Source organism: Polypterus senegalus, chromosome 6 (genome assembly GCF_016835505.1).
Source record: "Polypterus senegalus isolate Bchr_013 chromosome 6, ASM1683550v1, whole genome shotgun sequence".
Taxonomy (NCBI): Eukaryota; Metazoa; Chordata; class Cladistia; order Polypteriformes; family Polypteridae; genus Polypterus; species Polypterus senegalus.
The window spans coordinates 87,107,307-87,121,757 of record NC_053159.1 but is presented as its reverse complement, the minus strand read 5'-3'; the positions used below and the strand labels follow the sequence as shown (position 1 = coordinate 87,121,757).

Sequence of the window (14,451 nt, the reverse complement as noted above, 5' to 3'; positions counted from 1 at the left end):
AACAACTTTACCTTAAAATGTCTGTCTTGTCTTCCTTACCTTAAAAATCTGAAGTAACTTCAGAAAGTGAATACTCTATGTAACACATTTAATAATAATAATTCTTTACATTTTTATAGTGCTTTACATAGTGAGAGGGGGCCACTTCAACCAGCCACAATGTGTATCACCCACCTGGATGATGTGACGGCAGCCATTTTGTGCTAGTACACTCACCACACATTGGCTAATGGTTGGTGAAATGATGTGAGAGAGAGAGACCAAATTAGAGACAGGGGATGATTAGGGGGCCAAAATGACCAAGCCAAGGTGGGAAATTTAGTCAGGACATCGGGATATGCCCTACTCTTTACAAAGGATGCCCAGGCATCTATAATAACAACAGAAAGTCAAGACTTCAGTTTTATGTCTCATCTGAAGGGTGCTTTCGTTTTAACAGCACAGTGTTCCTGTTACTGCACTGGGGCATAGGGTCCCACACACAGATCACAGGATTAAGTGGGCCCTGCTGGCTTTACCAACACCCCTTCCAAAAGCAACCCAAGCTTTTCCTGGTTGGTCCCACACATCCAAGTACTGGTTAGGCCTAGTCATACTTACCTTGAGGTGGATGACTTATTCTGAAGTGCATGTCGTATGCCTGCTGGCAATCACAATCAGAAGGCATTGTCAGACAATTTATCTGGCATCATTTTATCACAGGGCACCTGTGAAAGTTTATCTGTAGCAGTTAACAGTGTCTGAAAACCCACACAAGTTTATTTTTTTTTGTATAAAACCATAAAGAGCAACATTACCGGAACAAAGGGACAAAATAGTACATTGAATGGGCAGAGATCAGCTGATAATGGAGAGAGAATAAAAAGACACCTCAGATGTGAGAGGGCAGCTTTTGTTGAATGAGAATGAAACAGGTAAGACCACTGCGTACATGAGGATCAGAAACCGAGTGCTATCATTGTGAGAAAAGATGGACTTTCAGATACTCTTAAAAATCTGTTAAAACTGTCATTTGGAGGATTGGCTTTGCAAGATTTCAGTCATTGAATGAGTCCCTAAGCATATAGTGATACCACCTCTGATTGCGTGGTATCACTTACTAAACTAACAGGAACAAAACAAAATAACCTTCAATGGATAAACACACATACTGTAAACCTTTGAACTTGTACTGGTCCAGGATCAGAGGTGCTGATGCAGAGATCTTATCCCTTTGAAATTCCTCGATTAGATGCTAGCTTGTTTGTGTGCTTCTCAGTATCACATTTTTACACCAACAAGCTATGACAGCTTCAGGTTTATTTAGGTTTGAGTAACTTGCTTATAGTGACACAGATTAGCCAGATTTTATGCCACCCGTAGCCTGCAGCACAGGGAAGATTACAACAAGATGTAACCTGATCCTGTGATCCATGTGTAACGCTACACCAACACTGAAGCATAACAGTAGATGCAGATTGGAGTCATCCAGCATGTGACTACATAAAAATAGAACTGCCCAGTTTGTCAAGTATGAACATGATGCAGTTGCTCAGGCAGGTATTTTTTTTCTCAGGCTTTAAACTCTTCCCACTTAACTGTCACAAAAACACAATCTTCAAGCCGTTTTGGTTCCAAGATATCTCAGTGTGTTGGCATGCCCTTGCCTAATGAGAGCATTCATATAAGCAAAACTGTGCGTGGGCAGGGCGCTGATTCCTTTGGCTGCTGTGGTAAACCGAAGCGCAAGTGATGTTTGCTGGAATACAAAATACCCTGAGGGATATCAAGTGTATTTATAAAAGGCCAAGTCTGACATTTATGCATATGTGGGTAGAAGAATATGCTAAAACATGCACAGTGAAGAAGGATAAAAATTACAAAGTACTGTGGAATCATAGTTTTAATGAGTAAAACCAACAAGCTTACCATATATCACAAAAATTGAAATAAGGTGACTCTGGAATGGTGACTGAAACAGAAGCCTCTTGTGGTGTGTGCCATGCCATCACCACCTTGGCATATTTATAACAAAAAAAAGGCAAAGTGAATGGTAGAAGGTACTTTAATAACCAAGAAACAGCACACTGGGCATTCTACACTTATCAGTTAACAACTTTAAGGTTCCTTTACCCAACATGCCACTTTCCTACTAATCCAAACTAACAGTAACATTACTGGCTTCCTTCAGACCCCGGCCGCAGAGCTGTATTATAAACAGGTTAGAAAGAAGGCCCACTCAGTTCGGTCAGACAGTGGCCATCTTCTTTTTCCTACTTTTTAGCTGTTGCCTTCAGGTGGCAGATTTACCATATATACTCACGTTATAAGTCGGGTCTTGAAACCCGAAAAATCGATCATAAAATCAGACCCCGACTTATATGCCCGTTCAAAAATACGACACTAAATTTTTTTGTACATCTTCTTGCCTCCTCCAATCTCACACCAGTTTCTCAGACACATCAAATATTGTTGGAGCATCGCAGATACCAATTTCTTTCACCACTTCAATGATTTTTGATTTAAAACCAGTTTTATATTTTCTTCTGATCAAATGCTCCATTGCAGATAAGGGATGCTCTTACAATAAAGGTGTATGACGGTGTGAAATACAAAAAACACAAGACAGTGCAAACATTGCTTCTGAATAGTTTGGGTATTACTGTGTGGTCACATAGGCACAATACATAGAAAAAAAAGGCAGTGTGCTCCCTGGTTATTGTCTCAGGTGGATGTTAGCATATCAAAATCTCTTTTTTGCGTTTTCACTCAATTGTGTACCCACCTATAGACCGCACCCTGAATTCCCACTTTTTTTTGTTTGATCACTAACCTTTCAACTAGTACCTTATCAAAACCTCCTGAAAATCAAGATAAAATATAAATATACACTTCTCTAATCATATTGTTGTGTTACTTACTCATAGAATTCCAGCACATTAGTCATATTGAGTATTTGCTAGTATTCCTGTTCTAGACATGTGCTGCTCAATCCTTTCCCTAATAATTGCTTCTATTAATTTACCGGTGATGTATGAGATCCATCACACAAAAAAAAAAAAACAAACTAGCTTGGGGACCAAGAGTAGGAGGAGAGAAACAAAGAGATGGTTGTAGAACATATTTGAACTTGTCACAGTGAGAGAAAGGCCCAACTCGATCGTCTCACTCAGTGCCAGCGGACACGTGTTGAAACACAGACATTTTCTTTGAGTGTCGGAGTGCAAGAGTGAACAGCCAGTTAACATCAAGTTTCTTGTGAAACTGAAGAAATCTACAATGGAAACTATTCAATTATTGAAGGAGGATTACATTGAATAGCACATGTCTTATACACTTGTTTCTGAATGGCACAAGTCGGTGCTCAAAGGAACCCAGTTTTTTGTCAGTAGATGTGAAAGCAAAAATGACAGAGATCCTCAATAGCCTTTTTAGAAAATGATTTGCGGAATCGCTTTGAACGTTGGCAGCAGAATCATATGCAACTATGTGTCAACTCAGAAGGGAACTGTTTTGAAGATGATCGTAATTAATCTTCGTAAATAAAGAGTTACAGACACAGAATCTTTTTTTTGCATCGGAACTCATACATTACACTCACTGGCCTATAGTTACTTGGATCAGCCCAATCACCCTTTTTATATAACAAGAGAATATTTGCTAGCCTACAGTTTTTAGGAATTTCCCCAGTGTGCAGAAAACTATTTTTAAAAAATATGTCTCAAGGGTTTATATATGTACACACTAAATTCCTTAAGGATAAATGGATAAATTAAGGATAAATTCCATAAGGATAAATGCTGTGCCTGGTAAATTGTTAGATTTCAGCCTATTCAATCCAAGCTGTACTTCTCTCTCTCTTTCTCACTCTACATTGTCCAAGTCACTAAGTATCTCCTTAGTAGTCCCTGTTACTTTCAGAAGATTATAAACTTCTTCACTGTATAAATGTTAATGAAGTGCAAGTTCAAAGTGTTTGCCATTTCACTCGCTGTTTATTCTAGCTCACCCTTACCATTACTAATAACCTTCACATCCTCCTTGAATGTTTTTTTACTTATAAATTAATGAAGGAATCTCTTGTTGTTACTCTACATTTGAGGGGGTCACCCAGTTACAAAGGGAAGAGATGGACAAGAACAGTAATGACATCAGTCATTGAAATACCGCAGAATATACAGTAGAGCAGGGGTGCCCAACTCCAGTCCTGGAGGGCCACAGTGGCTGCAGGTTTTCATTCTAATCCTATTCTTAATTAGTGGTCGGTTTTTGCTGCTAATTAACTTCTTTTGAATTAATTTTAATTAACTTGGTTTTAAGAAATGTTTCCCTGAATTTCTTCATTGCTCCTCTGAATTGCTTCATTTCTTTCCTTAAATGTCACCCAAACAGAAGTGAAATGTGAAGTGACTGAGCCAACAGAAGACCAACTAAGTCAGGGCCTCAAACTCCAACCAATTTCACTCCAACCAGTTGCTAAATGAGGCACTGAGTCTTGTTATTAATTAAACACATTCTTTAATTCCATGGCTTGTTGCTGCTCTCATTGTGCAATAGCAGACATTTCCAAAATTGTGGATTTTCACTTTTCTAAAAGCAGATCAGCATTCCTCAGACCTTCACCTTTCTTTATTTTCAATTATTGCTTGATGGTCACAGTTTGCTGGTCCTGTTTTGGCTCATTCTGTATCTCATTATTGTTTGGCTGCTAACTAAGGTAAAAGAAACAATTGAGGGATCGGAGTCTTCAAGAGCAAGTCAAATAAAATGAATTCAAAAGAAGTTAATTAGCAGCAAAAAAGGTCGCCAATTAAGAAAAGGGTTAGAATGAAAACCTGCAGCCACTGTGGTCCTCCAGGACTGGAGTTGGGCACCGGCACCACTGCGGTAGAGCCAAAGCACACTTTCATGCAATATGACTCTTACAATAAGCTAAGCATTGCTTGTTTTTGTGATGTTGTCAAGGTGTGTACAGGTAAATTAAATGCTGAGGTTTAAAATAAATTAAATTCGTGCTTAAAATGATAAAACTAACTGATGAAGATGATTCTAATAAATAATTTATAAGTGGATGGTAAATTGTTAGATTTCAGCCTATTTAATCCAAGCTGTATTTTTCTCTCTCTCCCTCTACATTGTCCAAGTCACTAAGTATCTCCTTAGTAGTCCCTGTTACTTTCGGAAGATTATAAACTTCTTCACTGTATAAATGTTAATAAAATGTAAGTTCAAAGTGTTTGATATTTCACTTGCTGTTTATTCTAGCTCACCTTACCTCCTTGAGTGTTTTCTTTACTTCTAAAATACTGAAGGAATCTCTTGTTGTTACTGTACATTTGTGAGGGTCACCCAATTATACACGGAAAAGATGGACAAGAACAGTAATGGCATCAGTCATTGAAATACCGAAGAATATACAGTAGAGCCAAAGCCCAACTTTATGCAATATGATTCTTACAATATGCTTAGCATTGCCTGTTTTTGTTATGTTGCCAATGTGTGTACAGGTAAATTAAATGCTGACGTTTAAAATAAAGTAAATGCATGCTTAAAATGATAAAACTAACTGATGAAGATGATTCTAATGAATAATTTATAAGTGGGTAGTTGGTGTATTTTAAAAGTCATAGAGGTCTATGTTTATTTCACATGAGGTTATAGTTTTCCAGACTGGAATTCCTTCATATTATGTATTCTTGGGAAAGAGTTGGTAGGTTAGCAATCAACTTAGAAATCTTTAAACTTTGGCAGAGTAACACTGGAAGGATGATTAGTAAGGAGGAGCCTGGCAGTCTGACACAGCCGAGCCTTCAGAGAGGACCCTGGGAATTGGGAGTTTTTACTAATACCATTAAAAATAGAAATTGAAGAAAAACTTCATTGATTACCAAGATTTGTAACATGGGAAAACCTGTGTTAAGAGATGTCCCTTCTGTCTGTCTTGTAAACACACTTGTTCCAGTTCAGGACTGCAAGGAGCCTGAGTCTGACCAGTGTCACGCACGTGCGCATGGGAGGCAGCTAAAGGGCTCGAGTGAAGGCAGTTCTGAGGCATGCCGGGATGTGGCAGAGTGCACTAACTCTCTTTCTCACTTCCCTGTAGACCAAACCCGGGAGGCTCTCTTGACATCACTTCTGGGACCGAACCAATGGAAACAGACCTTACCAGCTTCCGCCCCCCTGATGTCACATCCGGGCCTGATCCAATGAATAATGAACACATGGCCGATCCTTATGACCTCACTTCCTGTCTTCCCCTTTAAAAGCCTACCCTTTTCCCTTCTCCCGCAGTCTGGTTTTGGACTCCATTTTACGCACTTCAGTGCTAGTTGCTTTGAAAACGACTTTTGCAGCCAGGATACCAAATTATATGGGTGGCTGCCCCAAACCTTTATCTGTCTTTGTCTCGTTTTGTGACACCAGGTTGCACTGGGTTTAAGATAGGAAGCAGCTGTGGACTTGGCACCAGCCAATCATTAGACCAGGTTTGAGATCATCAGTCAACTTAATACGCACATCTTTGGGAATGTGAGAGAGAAAACCACACATAGACATGGGGAGAACCTGCAAATTCAGCTAAAAGGACAAATAGGATTGGATTCAAACCCAAGGCATTGGATCTATAAGCAGAAAAACTAAACACTGACCCAGCTGGTGGTGGTCTGCTTATAATTAATGGTGGTCTGCTCATAATTCCAAGAGCCAAGCTTAAAACAAATGGCCAGAAGGCCTTTTGCTGTGAAGCACATAAAATCTGGAATACTTTACCAACAGAAATGTGCCAGGTTAATACTGTGGAACATTAAAAAAAATAATAAAATCCCATTATTTTAATCTTCTTCTGTTTCTTTTGGCTGCTCCCGTTAGGGGTTGCCACAGCGGATCATCTTTTTTCATATCTTTCTGTCCTCTGCATTTTGTTCTGTTACATCCATCACCTGCATGTCCTCTCTCACCACATCCATAAATCTTCTCTTAGGCCTTCCTCTTTTCCTCTTCCCTGGCAGCTCTATCCTTAACATCCTTTTCCTTTTCCCAATATACTCAGTGTCTTTCCTCCTTCTCTCCATCATATTTGCTAACTCTTTCCCCTTACCAGTAATACTGCCAACATTCAAAGTTCCTACCCTCAGTTCCATCTCTTTACCTTCCTCCCCCCTCCTCTTCTCCTTCTTCTTCTTCTTCAGCCAACAGTAGCCCAATTTCCGCCAGCACCCTGTTGGCTAACAGTACTGGTGGCGGTCGTTGTTAACCCAGGGCTCGACCGATCTGGTATAGAAATTTGTATTGATCTCCGCATATTGATTTGGCAAAATTTTACACCATATGCCCTTCCTGATGTAACCCTCCTCAGTTATCCAGGTTTGGGACCGGCCCAAAGAAACACACTGGCTTCTGCATCCCCTGTGGCTGGGTTTAAAACCCCATTATTTTAATATGGTTTTTAATAATTGAATTTTCGCTGAACTTTTAACAGACTATGAGGGCATAGCATTGGCAATCTTTACTAATCTCTGCTTTCCCATCCTGTCTTTTCCGGTTATTCTGTGGTGGCGATCTGTGCCACCACCACTTGATTAAGGCACCAGGCGGCCCCCAGACATGATGGAATGAAGTTGGGTGTTTCAGCTCTACATGATACAGACACCTCATATGAAGCCTGGAAGCAAATAGGAATGAATTATGAACATTTATGTTAGGCAGAATGCACACTGTGGCATAAACAGTCTTTTTGGCCATGGAACCCCTGAAGATTTTTTTTTCCTCCAGCCTAACTGGAGTTTTTTTTTTTTTTCTGTCCTCCTAGCCAACTGATCTTATCACTGGACTCATATTTAGAGACTTACATCATAACACTGTAAATAAGGACGCAATGCTTCTACTAGATATTTTAAGAGTTTCTTTTCTTGTAATTTTCCCTTTGACATCTTTTAAAGCACTCTGAGATACATTGTTGTATGAAAATGTGTTATATTAATAAATGTTGTTGTAGGTGAATAATGAAGGTACATATATGAAACAGAGCACTGACTTCAGTGGCCAAAAGTTTAGAAGTTAAGAGGAACATGTGGCAGTTTAATTGGGTTTATGACCATTTTTAATTTTATTTTTATAAAGCTGGGAAAAGAGCCTCAGCCACCCAGCAAAGTAGTACTCAAGGGTTAGGTGTTAGGGTTAGGCTTAGGGCGAGGGTTAGGGAAAAATAAGCTTTGTTTCCTCTGCAAAACTGTGCTTCTATAATTTGGTCATACAGAAAAGGTAACATCACATGTAAGGTGCCATTAATATTCCAAACATCCTCAGGTAATTAATCTCAATGACAAATTGTGTTAAATGTCAATATTAATAATACAATGATATTGTCACTTATAATGCTGCATACATGAAAGCCTAGGCCAACAAATAAACATTCATATCTGAAACAGCTTAGAAGGTATCGTTTTAATTCTGTCTGTAAAAGTAAACGTTGCTACCTTTTTTTTTTTAAACATATGCCATGTCAACATGCCTTTTTCATGATATATAAATGTATCCAATTTCCAGCTCGCATGTAAGCAAGTTCATGTCAGCCAGTGAGGCTTATATCTAATAAAAAAAGGCGACATTACCTTTTATTTCAAATGCCCATGAGGTTCATGTAGTCCCCTTGTGTGCGAGGTCTGCATTTTGAGAGTCTAGAGCAGTCAAAGCTCTCCTCCATGTGAAACATAGCATGTCAGTATTTCCTCAGTCCTGGCCTCTCCACCCTGTTGTCACAGTTGGATGTACTGAGGACAAATAAAAAAATTAATCCTGATTAGCAAGTTTAGGGCTGCTGCCCACTAACAGTGTAAAGATTAATAGATGAATACACAAACAGGGGTACAGCTGGAAATCCCCTGAGGTGTCAGGTCACATTGCAGAGCACCATGTCTCCTAGATAAACATATCAACAGATAAACAAGTCACTTATTAATGAAGTGAGAAAAAAAATACAACAGCATGTCTGGAATGTTAAGGCCTTTTTATAAGGTTTCATATTTACAGCTGCTAAAACAACAGAACGTCTATGTAATTGTTTTTCTGAGAAGTTTCACATATGAACATTGTTCAGTTTCAGTTTAAAAGACATTTAAGAACAAAAAGACATTAAACTAAACAATAAAAAATCCCCACCATAGGCTGCCTTTCCATCTGGGATTTGTTCTGGCCTTGTGCTCAGTGCTGCAGGGATCAGAAAAAAACCAAAACAATGAATGAACAAAAATAAATTAAAAAATTGATAAGAGACCACTGTCCATAATCTCTAGTGCTGCTTGAAAACTTCAGCTATTCATTCGTTTGGATTAAATAATCAGTTCACACATGAAAAATAAACAATATGTTTTAACATTCTTTGCACAAAAATATTTTTTTCTTGGCTGTGCAGTGTGTTAGCAATTCTGTTCTAGCAGAGATCTTAAAAACACAGCACTAATTTGACCCCATTTGTCACCCAGATTTACCACCTCATTAACTGTTTGGTAAATTAAAATATTCATAATATTTATTGTATTGATGTGGTCAGTGTGTGAGGTGGACCAGTACATCTCAGAACGCAGTACCAGCACCTCTTCCGATTTCTACTTGGCATACTGGCACCCATTCTACCGGTACACTATACGCACTGGGGAATACTAACACAAAAATCCCCCACCAAACCCAGCCACTCTTCAATCAAATACTATTGTACAGTTTCATGGGGCACATACTTACAGTACCAGCAACTTCAGTACCAATGTACGATGGTGTACAAATTTTCACAGGAGCCATTCATAAATGTGTCCATTTACAATCAATCGCCAGTTAACATGTTTGATTTGTCAGCAGAAAACCGGAGCAAAACAACCCACTAATACAATAGGAACATACTGTATAAAGTGCATACAGACAACTGGGTGCAGAGTCCAGAGCCATAATGCTGGATCATTTAGGCACTAACCACTGCATTCTCCAAAAGACATGTCTAGTGAATAGGAGTAATATAATCCTGTCCAGAGATGGTCAGTGCCTCCAGAGAGGCTCATTATGACTTTGAATTGGAATAAACAGGTTCACTAACTAAACAAATATACTTTCTTCCATATTCTGAACCAGACTTTCCCATTAAGTGCCAGGAGAAATCAGCTATAGATGGATCACCACATGGCCAAGTTAACCATATGGGCTGTTCCGGTGACTGCCCAACAGCACCAGCACAAAAAACCCTAAATCAAAAATGCAGGACTTGTGCATCAGAAGGATGGCTGAGGCTACTCTCTGGGATTGCAAAACAAAAAAACTCTCAAATTCACACATGGGGGCTGGCTTGCTAGGCAAGATGTGGTGGTACCTAAATTCAAAATGCATCAACGTCTTCTGGGATTCTCAAACTCCTACGGGCTGCACACTTCCTGGATCACCTGGACATGTTGTTCGCAGAGCTTACGCAATGCCAAATTATTTGCACACATTTACATTTAGTAGATGTTTAATTAACAGAGTGCTATATGCAGAGGCGTAGCAACAAGGCAGTCAAGGCAGGCAATTTCCTAAGGTTGCAAACAAGGAGGGGGCTACCATGAGTATTTGTCTACATAGGTACTCATTGCAACAACAAATCTGTGGAAACCCCTTTTGAAGCATAGCATCTACATGCTACAATGACAGAATCGGAAACCCCACATAAGAGCGGCCCCAATTCACCACAATGAGAGTGGTTGCGATGAACATTACCTTTTTAGCAAAGTAATCAATGCCAATATCATAAATCACGAAGAGGATTTACCTGTTGTCCTCTTGACACCATTCCACCACGTCTTTGTAAGGATGTGTTTAGTTCCATCGGGCCACATGTTGTTGACCTAATTAATTCATCTTTGATGTCTGGCTGTGTTCCAGCTGCGTTTAAACATGCTGTAGTACAACCGCTGATCAAAAAGAACAACCTGGATCACTCAGCTCTCTCCAACTTTAGGCCCATTTCTAAACTCCCTTTTTTATCAAAAGTTTTAGAAAAGGTTGTTTATAACCAATTACAGGCATATCTTGATTTTAACGGGATTTCTGAAAAATTTCAGTCTGGTTTTAAGCCACGACACAGCACTGAAACTGCTCTCCTAAGAGTGCTTAACGATTTGCTTTTAGCTGCTGACTCTGGTAATTCTGCCATTCTGGTTTTATTGGATCTGACTGCAGCGTTTGATACAGTAGACCATAGTATCTTGCTGTCACGCCTTGAGACATGTGTTGGAATTAAAGGTTCTGTTCTTAAATGGTTCCAATCTTATTTGTCAGGCAGGAGCTTCTCAGTCCATTTAGGGAAGTACTCATCTTCAGTGTCTTCTCTTGGCTGTGGGATACCCCAGGGTTCCATTTTGGGGCCAATCCTCTTTTCATTGTACATGCTTCCATTGGGGTCTATTTTTAGAAAGCATAAAATCGCCTTCCACTGCTTTGCTGATGATCTTCAAATCTATCTATCTATTCCAGCAAATAGTCACCCAGCTATTCAGACCTTGTTGAACTGTCTCCGAGATGTTCAAACATGGTTGGAGATAAACTTTCTCAGTCTGAACAAAAGCAAAACTGAAATTATTGCTTTTGGAAAGTCCAATGTCCTCGGCGTATGACAGTGTTATTGGAACTCTGGCATCTTTTTCTCATCAGTCTGCCAGAAATTTGGGGTAATTTTGACTCTGCTTTTAAGTTGGATAAACAGATCAGCGCAGTTGTAAGGTCCAGCTTTTTTCAACTTAGACTACTTAGTAAAATCAAGCACTACATTCCCCATGAACAGTTTGAGACAGTAATTCATGCTTTTGTTACATCACGCCTTGACTACTGTAACTCATTATACATAGGTCTCAGTCAGGCACAAATTCAGAGGCTGCAAGCCGTTCAAAATGCAGCGGCCCGCCTTCTGACAGGGAAGAAAAAGCGTGACCATATAACACCTATACTGGCCTCCCTTCACTGGCTTCCTGTTCATTTCAGGATCCAGTTTAAAATATTACTGCTTGTTTTTAAAAGGGATTGCATCACTGTCTACTTGTCGGAGCTTCTTGTTCCGTATTCTTCTGTCAGAACCTTGCGATCCTCTGATCTTCAGTTACTCCATATCCCCAGAATAAAGCTTAAGACCAGAGGAGGTAGAGCATTTTCGGTAATAGCCCCCAGTTTGTGGAACAGCCCCTTGCAGTTGAGAGCGGCCCAGAATCTTAATCATTTTAAAACCCTGCTTAAGACACATCTGTTTTCATGTGCATTTAATTCCTCTTGATTTTATGTAGTTGGTTTCATCTTATTTATTATTAATATTATTATTATTATTATTACTTATTTTGTTTTGATTTTATTGATCGGTTTAGTATAGTAGTGTGCAATGTATATTGAGTATATATGCGCTGTGTAGTACCTGCTAACCTTTTTGTCTTTTAGTTGTACAGCACTTTGGTCAATGAAAGTTGTTTAAAGGTTCTTGATAAATAAATAAATAAATAAATAAATAAATAAATAAAATAAATGTCCAGAAGCAAAAATGGATTTGACTTGGTTTGTTTAGGAAATTCAACCATTTCTCATTCGGGTTCAGTCAGTCTATCCAGGCCCCATTGTAGGCCGTGTGTTACCTCAATCAGTAGCACCAGCCACAGGGTGAGGGGGTAACAGTGCACTGTAAAAAATGTCAGTAAATGTAATGGTAAAAATACTGTAAATGGTGAAAAAAAGGAAAGTTAACTTATGTTCTACTGAAAATTACCTGTTTATCTTAAACAATACATTTCATTATTTTTTACAGCCAAGTTCTATAAAATCAATATTTTTCTACCTTCAAAAAATGCTACATACTGTTTACTGATACATTACAGCCACCCTGAAAAAAATCACTGTTAATTTTACAGTGTAAAACTGTTAAACTGCGACAGTAAACAACTGTAAAACGCTGTTCCAGCAACACCAAAGTTACAATATTTGCATAAGGACACACCCCCTTTTACCATATTGGTCCTGGTGAACCACATACCTTTTCACAGTTGGGGGGAAAAAAAACTTAAAAGTTAGCAGACATATTTTTTCCATGCATGCTGAATGTTTTTTGAGTTTATGGAAGCTGATTTATGGTGGGTTGTATTCAATAAGCTGGCACACACATCGGACATCCTACACCACAAAAGCAAACGTTACCTCTCCACCAGACAATGTTCTGTAACTTCCTTAAACATTGAATTCTTTTCAATTTACATAATTAATTAAACAATACATGTTTGCTATTGGTTGTTGTTACTTTACTTATGCAAACTGTGTGTGGTGTTTGATCCTGGCAATATTTTCTGATGGTTTATTGATTGACATATTTCTCACAATGCATGGATTTCAGGTTATGTTTAAAACGTTCACTTCTATTGGAATGTGTTGTAAAGAAAAACAGTTATTTACTACAAAGTTATACGCCTAAAAATATTGTCACCCTTCTTTTTACGGTAAAATTCTGGCAACCACAGCTGCCAGTACTTTACCGTAAATTCAACATTATTTTTTTACGGTGTGAGAAAGGGGTCTATGAAGTCAGAATTTAGCTCCTCAGCAGTTGGGCGTCTATCAAGTCAAAATTTAGCTCATCGACAGTCAGGCGTCTATCAAGTCAAAATGTAGCCCTTTGACAGTCCTGATTCTTCATATAAATGTTGCCTTTAGAATAAGTTTTTCATCTGTAAAGCTAATTAAATCTTACTTGAGATCTACTTTCAGACATGGCTCAAATTTTAATAGAGTTCAGTGTTTGAGAGTCTTTGGACCTGGAAGACATAGTGGCTGCATTTGCTATAGTCAAAGCCCACAGACTGCGATTTTGAAAGTTAGAATAATACATTCATGAACTTTTTTTTCCCTTTGCAAATTTTTGTTATGAGCATTTTTACTTTATTTTTTAAATATTATGACATGCAATTCAAATTTAGGAGGGTAAATCAAAAAGTAAAGACAATATGAAAATGATGCGTTAACTGCAGTAGATAGAACCTGATGCAATACAACACATTTGTGATGACTTATGGGAAGTTCGAACAGACACAGGGTAGCGCTGTTCGTCTAGTTGATGTCACGGTAAAATAAACTTGGACACTCCACTGCGGGATTGCATCACTGTTGAACAAAGTGCTGTAGTGAGAGTTCTTTGGGCAGAGGGAGTGAAACCTGTTGAAATGTACTGTAGCTCCTCAGATTTAAAAGCTTAAGAAACCAGCATTAGGCCAACAACAGCTCCTGTTACCAGTTCTAATAGCAGTGGTCATTGGTCATACAGTTGGAAATCGTGTGAGCAATTCTCTGTATTGAAAAAGAAAGAGCCAAAGAAACATAAGAACTCTCATCAAGGAATATGCCAAAAAGACAAAAAAAAGAAGTATAATAAATTGTCCCAAATGACTTGCGTTCATGAGAACACTTTTCTAGTTTGATTGTGATATTCACAAA

The 14,451-nt window shown here is 38.7% G+C and overlaps 1 protein-coding gene across 1 annotated transcript in view; it reads right to left on the bottom strand.

Moving 5' to 3' along the window:
• LOC120531251 (SH3 domain-binding protein 4-A-like) overlaps positions 1-8,807 on the bottom strand; it is an 86,630-nt gene extending 77,823 nt beyond the window's left edge. Inside the window, exon 1 of the mRNA XM_039756500.1 lies at positions 8,589-8,807. The gene's annotated coding sequence lies outside the window, so the exon portion shown is untranslated. The remainder of the gene's footprint in view (positions 1-8,588) is intronic.
• Positions 8,808-14,451: the final 5,644 nt, after the last annotated feature.